This window comes from Bison bison, unplaced genomic scaffold (genome assembly GCF_000754665.1).
Source record: "Bison bison bison isolate TAMUID 2011002044 unplaced genomic scaffold, Bison_UMD1.0 scf7180017864243, whole genome shotgun sequence".
Taxonomy (NCBI): domain Eukaryota; kingdom Metazoa; phylum Chordata; class Mammalia; order Artiodactyla; family Bovidae; genus Bison; species Bison bison.
Genome location: NW_011494815.1, coordinates 4,428,659 through 4,436,425, shown reverse-complemented (window position 1 = coordinate 4,436,425; position 7,767 = coordinate 4,428,659).

Here is a 7,767-nt window from a genome sequence, read left to right as displayed (position 1 = left end):
CCCCCCCCCCCCACTTGGGGTACCCAGGCCCAATCGCCATCCCCTTGCCCACCCTATCCGTTGTTGATCGACCTCCCCTTGTGCCTGGCCAGCCTGCTTCGGACCTCCGGGACACTCGCGGCGTTGGACCGAAGGCCGCTCCCTGCCGCGGAGAAGGTGGCGAATCTCTTCGGGGGACCCGGAATTGACGCTGCGGCCCTAGATATACTGGACAAGGGGCTACGGATGCTCCGACTCTAGGCGCATATCGGCATCTGGGCCCCCGAAAAATCCCCGATCTCACTTGCCCGTAGCCCTAGAATCCTAGAAACCCCACTCCGCTCAGCTTTCGGTTTGGAGAACTTGCCCCAGTTCACCATCGACACACAAATCCACACTCAAATATACACATACTCAGCTAGAGAGCGAGCGAGCCCGCGCCTCGGTAGCAGCGGCCTGCGTGGCAGAATCAGTGCTGGCACCATCTCAAGGGGAAGCCAAACTGTAGTGACCGGAAATGTCCCAAGGACAGAATAAGGATTTTTGTTTGTTTGTTTTTTGTTTTTATTTCCACGTCGCCGGAACTTCTTCAACCTCGATACACCTGGATTTGTTTAATGTTACACCGGGGAGAAAAGGAGAGGCACATTTAGAGAGGCAGACCGGCGAGGAAGTGCGGGGAGAATCTATAGAGAAAGAAATCTGGAGAGGGAGAGACAAGACTGTGCGGAAAGATAGATTGGAGACCCAGGAAAGGGGTTGGTACGGAGAGTCCTCCAAGGCCCCCCGCGCGCACTGGCATTCCGTGAGAGGGAGAAAGCAGAAACCGAGAACAGAGAGTGACAGGAAAAGAGTCGCAGAAGAGGTTGGCCTAGGCACACAGCGAACTTCCCTCCAGCTAAAACGCTGCATCCCAGGGACTGGGAGGCCGATGTCGGGAGGCGAGGAGTCTAGGCTCTGCTCTGCGGCCAGAAACACCCAAGACTCCAGGGTTTGTGGAGCCAAGACTGAGGCTCGATTTCCGGCCCTGCGCCACCCCGAGACCCGCAGCCCGGACTCCAGGAAAGGTTGGCCCACCGCGGTCAGCCGATGGGCCTCTCTCTGCGCGAGCCCTGGGAGCAGCCGCGGGGAACGACTCCGGCCCTGTGGCTCTGGGCTGGAGCCTACCCTGAGGGCGGGTGGGAATCGACAACCAGCCTAGAAGCTAGGAAGAGGCCCCGCCCTAAAGCTGGGGGCCCAGTTCTGGGAGCGGCTGAGGCCACTGCGGAACTCGCGGGATTCGGGGTCGGTGCAGCGCGCACGTGGCACCGCACCTTCCGCAGGAGGCGCCGCAGATACCCAGCCCCGCCCCGCCACGTTTGCTGGGTCTGGATGGTGTCAGGATTGAGAGTGGACGCTAAATCCCGACGAGTAGGTTCCGTACGGCCTAAACTTGGGGCTTGCCCAGGGGCGGCGCCCGGGTGAATAGGGGCGCCTCTTCACTAGCAACTAACTCCCCGGGCGCAGAGCGCAAAAACCGCGCAGCGCAGGCCAGCCGCCGACGCTGGTTTTCCAGCGGTGCCCGCGGTGCAAAAGGGCTGAAGAATAGTTTGGGTTGAAGCACCCATTCCTACTGGCATTGGGGTACTCTGCACAAAAAGGGCTTCGAACTCTGGCTGCTGGTTCGCTGGGACACCATGTGCTAGCGGCTTGCCACCCAGAAACACAGGCGTAGTGCTAGAAAACCCGATTGGGGCTGTCTTTAGGGAATCTGAGGCTCATAGTGGGTTATTGCTATTCTTGCTTTACCTTACTGTCGTTCTTTCTTTAATTAGAAGTGTTATTGAGAGAAGCCTCAAACAGCGCAGACTCGGGTTATTTGAATGGGTTCATTTCAACTGAAATCGACTCAGTTCAGTTCCACGACTGGTTTCCAGCGCACAGGTACACATGGCAGACGTCAAGTGAATGCTGTGTACAGGGACGCGATTTGAGGGCAACTCTTGGAGAATTCTGAGATAAGATTCACTATCCTGTGATTACATTCACAATTATATGAATATGGAAAACAGGGAGTCAGTTGCATTTAAATTTTGCCAACAAGTCCCAGCAACCCTCTAGTATTACCTAAGAACCCAAAACGGGGCACTGAAAAGATTTACTGGCACTCTGATTATTTCAGATTGAAAACAGTGTAAATCAGTTTATTTCTTCTTATATATCCTTTTAAATTTAACAATACCATTTGTAAGTAATAAAATCATATTTTGCCAAAGAAAATTTATATGTAGGATGTTTTACTTCTACCAATATTTATACGATGAACTGTTAGCTTTCCCCACCCCCTTTTTCTTCTGCTGTTTCTCCGTGTAATGTAATGTGAGCTTTAAATATTCATGCCCCAACCCGGACTTGCATTTATTTAATATGTTTTAAACTAATAACATTTTAATGTGATATAATTTGATTCCATGAAGTACAGGAACATAAAGGAGCCTACTTCACAAGCGATTTTGAGTGCGTGCACGGGTTAAACGATTCTTAGAGTTTTTGGACACAGATCAGAATGTTAAATGGAGGTGAAGAGCCCCTGTAAGTAGGTGCTTTAATGTTCTTGCTTGCTTCATTCTCCATTTTTCTGTAATAACTTCAGAGCTGTGACAGAGGATCACAGCAAGAGTGGGGTGTTTTCCCTGGAGCCTGTAGGGTGACCTTGCAAATTGCCAAGTGAGTACTTGTGGTAGGTTTTGGACTGATTTTTATATTTCTTTTGAGGGGATATTGTATGGAGAAGAAAGCGGACGGCAGGATAAAAAGTCTGGATTTAAGAGCATGCCTGAAATAAAACTGTGTGCTCTAGAATTCTTTCAGATTTGCTGCTGATTACCTGTTTTTAACAAATTGACTAGTTATTTGTTGGCAGCTTCCTCCAAGACTCAACCCAGAATAAGATGGGGGAAAGGAACTAGGCTTAGGTCCAAAGGGGCTTTGAAGTGAGCAGGATAGCCAGTCCATTGTCTAGCAACCTGCAGAGACACTTCCCAAAAGTGCTTATATTCTCTTTTACTTTGTATTTGAGGTGGGAGCCAAACCTTCAACACTGAATGCCAGTCGACTAAAAAATTGTCAGCAATAAGAAAAATTAAAGATGTCCCCTAATTTATTTTCAGGCAGATGAAAGTCATTTGGCATATCAAGTTGGTATGAGGAGCTTATGAACATAGAATAGAATGAGAAAGTTGTTTTCCCCCTTAATCATGAAAATATTTCTAGTGGCAAATCATGATGCTGTATTCTTGGTATTCACAAAAGTGTCTACACATCACACAAGAAAACTAACAATCCACTATTAGTAGTGAAGAATCCAAAATGGAGCATTGAAAAGATTGGGGGTCTAGGACAAACTATTCATATGAAAAGAATCATACTAAATTATTTATACTAAAATGCTGCTAAAATTTCAATGAAAGCAATTTTTAGGACAAGTGTTGGTAATTTTCTGGCGACATCTGTATAAATTCTCCCAGAAAAAAATTAAGTAACATATATCCAGATTTTGTATTATCAGCATATGTTTATATATATAATAGTTATAATATATATATAGTATGGGGGGCTTCTTTTGTGCATAGGCAGATAGAGAATTCAAAGATGGGCTTCCTGTTAGGTACAAATTCTGAAAAATAAGGTATGAGATAGAACCAGCTTGGTGAACTGAAAGGGGGGCAATTTTTTTCCTAGTTTGGTATTGCAGTTGGTGTCTCATGTCTCATGCAATTTGCATGTAGACTCCTGTACCCCATGAAGTGACAAAAGAGAATTAGGCAGGGATGGAAACCTGCCGGTGTCGCCAGGCGGTGCCTCAAAGCACTCCTTTGGACACACGTTCCTGGTGGTGGGGAGTTTGCTGCCTCTAAACCAAGCCTGACCTTTTGTCTTTTGACCTCTGATGCATGAAATTAGGTGGCAAAAGAAAATGTGAAGAAAAGGATACAAAAACATGGAAAAACAGCCCTCTTTGACAATAGTCATTGTATTAGATCATAGAGGAGCTGCCCTACTCAGCCCGAAGTGCTTGTTTGTAAGGCTTCGGGTCTTCCTGGCCACTGGTGTTCCTGTTCTCCTTTGTGGGAGATCTGCATTTGTTGGGGGAGGGATTAAGCACTCTTTTTAATTAAGCTTGGAGCTGGGTTTTGTCCCAGGTCCAAAGCCTGTCTAGCAAATGCTTGGTTCCTCTATTTCCCCCTGAGGCCCTCAGTGCAGGCCCAGTGCCCAGGCTGTACCAGCCAGGACAGCTTTTGGAGACCCAGAGGAAAGCTCTGTCCCTCAAGCCCTTTTGGCCACCCAAGAGGGAGCTGTTTCCAGCCAGCACAGTGGTTGCTGGGGGCAGGGGTTGGGGGTGGGTGTTGGGGGTAGCAGCATGCTTCCAGGTCCAGAAGGGCCACACACTCCAAGTGGATAGCCCTCCACTCTCTCTCCTAATGCATATGGGAGAATTTGATGCCTAAGGTCCTGGGGTGCCCTGTCCCCTCAATCTTAGGGGCCAATACAGTGCCCTCTACTGTTAGGAGTGCCAGAAAGGAGGGTTAGAATGCGTACAGAGGTGCCCTCTGGGAGTCTCTAGGCAGTGACGCCAGGAAGCAGTGCCCAATCCTGTCAAGAGCCCCAACATGATGTCACTTGAGCCCCAGATCCTGTCCAGAGAGGAGACAGACCTCTACGTAAACTGTAAGAGTGTGTGGATGGATGTCACCAAAGGGGACTGTGGGAAATCCCATCAGGGTGGTCAAACCAGACTCTGGAAAGGGGGAGGCCAGAGGAGACCCTGCTGGGGACGTGACCTCTGTGAGTGTTGAAGGGTGAGTAGGACTTTGCTAGATACATATATGCTAGATACATATATTAAGTCCCCTACATACAGACAGACCTTCAAGTTGCACGAATGTGCCCAGCTGTGCTACTGTACTACTGTACTTTTCAAGATACTGTACTGTAAGATTAAAAATGTTTTCTTTATTATTTGTTTGTTTACTATGCATTATTTGTGTGAAAATTATTATCAACCTGTTCTAGTACAGTCCTTCATAGCTGATTGTATAGCGGATAGTTGGGGACTTAGGCTAACTTTGTTGGCCTTACAAACAAACTGGACTTAGGAAAGCGTTCTCAGAATGGAACTCATTCAAATGTAGGAGACATACTGTAATGACACAGGAAACATAATTAATGTCCCCATTTTGCAGGTGAGACTGCTGGAGAGCAACATATTGTGCTGGCCAGTAAGTTTGGGTTTTTCCAAACTCTGTAACAGAAAAACCTGAACAAGCTTTTTTGCCAACCCAATGTATGTCAAATACTATGAGAAGAGCTGGTTTTCCTGGTGGTTCAGTGGTAAAGAATCCACCTGCCAATTCAGGAAATCCAGGTTCGGTTTGGAAAAGGAAATGACAACCCACTCCAGTATTCTTGCCTGGAAATCCAATGGATAGAGGAGCCTGGCAGGCTACAGTCCACACGGTTGTAAAGAGTCGGACACGACTTAGGGATGAAACAACGATGGAAACCACATGAGAAGAGTTGACTAAGGGCTCAGGGGGTGATAGGAATGGTAAATGATTCTGAGGGGAGGAATTCACAGTGAAGTGTGAGGAGTGGGGCAAAGACGCTGAGTAAGGTGGGCAAGCCTCTGCCACACCTTCCCTGAGACTGTCAGATTCTCTCCTTCCCATATGGAGTGGACCTATCAAAGGAAGAGATAGGAGAAAGGCTCTAGGACCAAGAAGAGAAACACAGGAAAGCCTAATTTCTATCAGTTTTCCATGTTTTGCCCTGGGAAAATCTACAGCATTCATTAAAAAACAAAAAACAGCCTGGAAAAAGAAAATAAAACAAACAAAATCCCACATCAGCCTGGTATGTTCCTCATGCATCTTAGGAAATGAAGCTCCAGCTGGTGGTTACCCCTCACTGCTCAGGCCACACAGCCCTGATCTCTCTCCTGTCTGTGGCCCTGTGTGTCTGAAATGGAATGCTGTGTCCAGTTCTCACAGTCAGGGCTCTACCTCTGGGACCCCAGCTCTTCTGGCAGTAAGTCACTCAGTTCCCTGATGACAGTAGCTTCTAAACTTCAGTGTGAAAGGAGTCATGTGCAGATCTTTGGGCCCCAACTCCAGAGAGCCTGATTTAGTGGTATGGGACTGAGCTTCAGACTGACTCAGGAAACACAGTCCCCAAGGAGAGCAATCTTAAGATTTGCAGTTGGCACCCACAGGAACATCTGAATTTCCTTCTGATCTCTGCAAGACTCTCTTTCCTGTTGAGCCCTTCTGGTTAAGCACAGGTCACTGCTGCCTGCTTCTGTGGGCTGCTGCATCTGCCTTATACACTCCATGAGTGAACATAGCAAGCTCTCAGTGGGCCCCACACTATGCCTTTGTCACACTATTGTAGCAGTTTGCCCTTTTACTTTCTGTCCTGATAACAGGAACAGTGTCAAATGCTCATTTGTGAGTCAGGAGTGAATGAATGTGGTGAAGGGGAAATCCTCTGTGGACTGGGCCTCTGTGTTCCATAAGTCTAGGTCCTGCTATACCATATCCTAACAGTATGGCTTTACCTCTGTCCCTCAGTTTGTTACCCTATTAATCTCCCCATTGGGAGATTAATTGCCATTCACTCAGTCTACTTCTCAGGTCTGTTGTGAAGAAACTGGGCACTTGTTTCATGAAGTATTATTACAATGGGTTTAGATTCCCCAAGGCTGTTCAAAGAAAATGTTTTTTGGTTGGCTAAATATATTTCTCCTTTGGTAGAGGAGTGGATGGCCCAGTATTTGACAGGAGTGATGAGTGAAGGTTTGTATAGGAAGAAGCCGACAGTACTCATGTGTTGAAAAATTGTGCAGTTCTTTTCGAAGTATCCTTTACTGGCACTTCAAGAGAGAAAGCAAAGAACAAAAAATTCAACTCAAGCACATCTGAGAGCCATAGGTTAACAGCTGTCATGAAATTGCTGCTAAATTTCTGAAAAGACAGTGTTGGATGTAGAATTTCTGGGGGGATAAAAAACACAGCTGGGTGGAGCTGAAAAGGGAAGAAAACCTTAGATTCTAGATGGAAAATGAAAAGACATAATCCAGTCAATAATACATTAGTGAGGTGAACTCTACTGTACACACACACACACACACATATTCACATACGTATCTTATGCTTTATAGAAAAAATTTCATTCTGTGGGAAAGAAAATTCAGAAAAGATGAGACATAAGTCATGCATTCTATCTGATTCTCCACTAACCCCTAACCCCAGGAGTCCTCCAGTGGGCATTCTTTTCACAGAGAAGCCAAAAAAGGCCAGAACCTGTAAGATGGTACAACTAGGAGTTTATCAATTAATATATTATTAATTAAGTAATAAATTAGTAAATAATTCATTAATTGCACAGGGAATTGGGGTAGTGAGCCACATTACATTGTATGAGTTGTATTTAGTCTGGCTTCTCTCAGTTCAGTTGCTCAGTCGTGTCCGACTCTTTGTGACCCCATGAATTGTAGCACCCCAGGCCTCTCTGTCCATCACCAACTCCCGGAGTTCACTCAACCTCACGTCCATCGAGTCAGTGATGCCATCTAGCCATCTCATCCTCTGTCGTCCCCTTCTCCTCCTGTCCCCAATCCCTCCCAGCATCAGGGTCTTTTCCAATGAGTCAACTCTTCACATGAGGTGGTCAAAGTATTGGAGTTTCAGCTTTAGCATCATTTCTTCCAAAGAACACCCAGGACTGATCTCCTTTAGAATGGACTGTTGG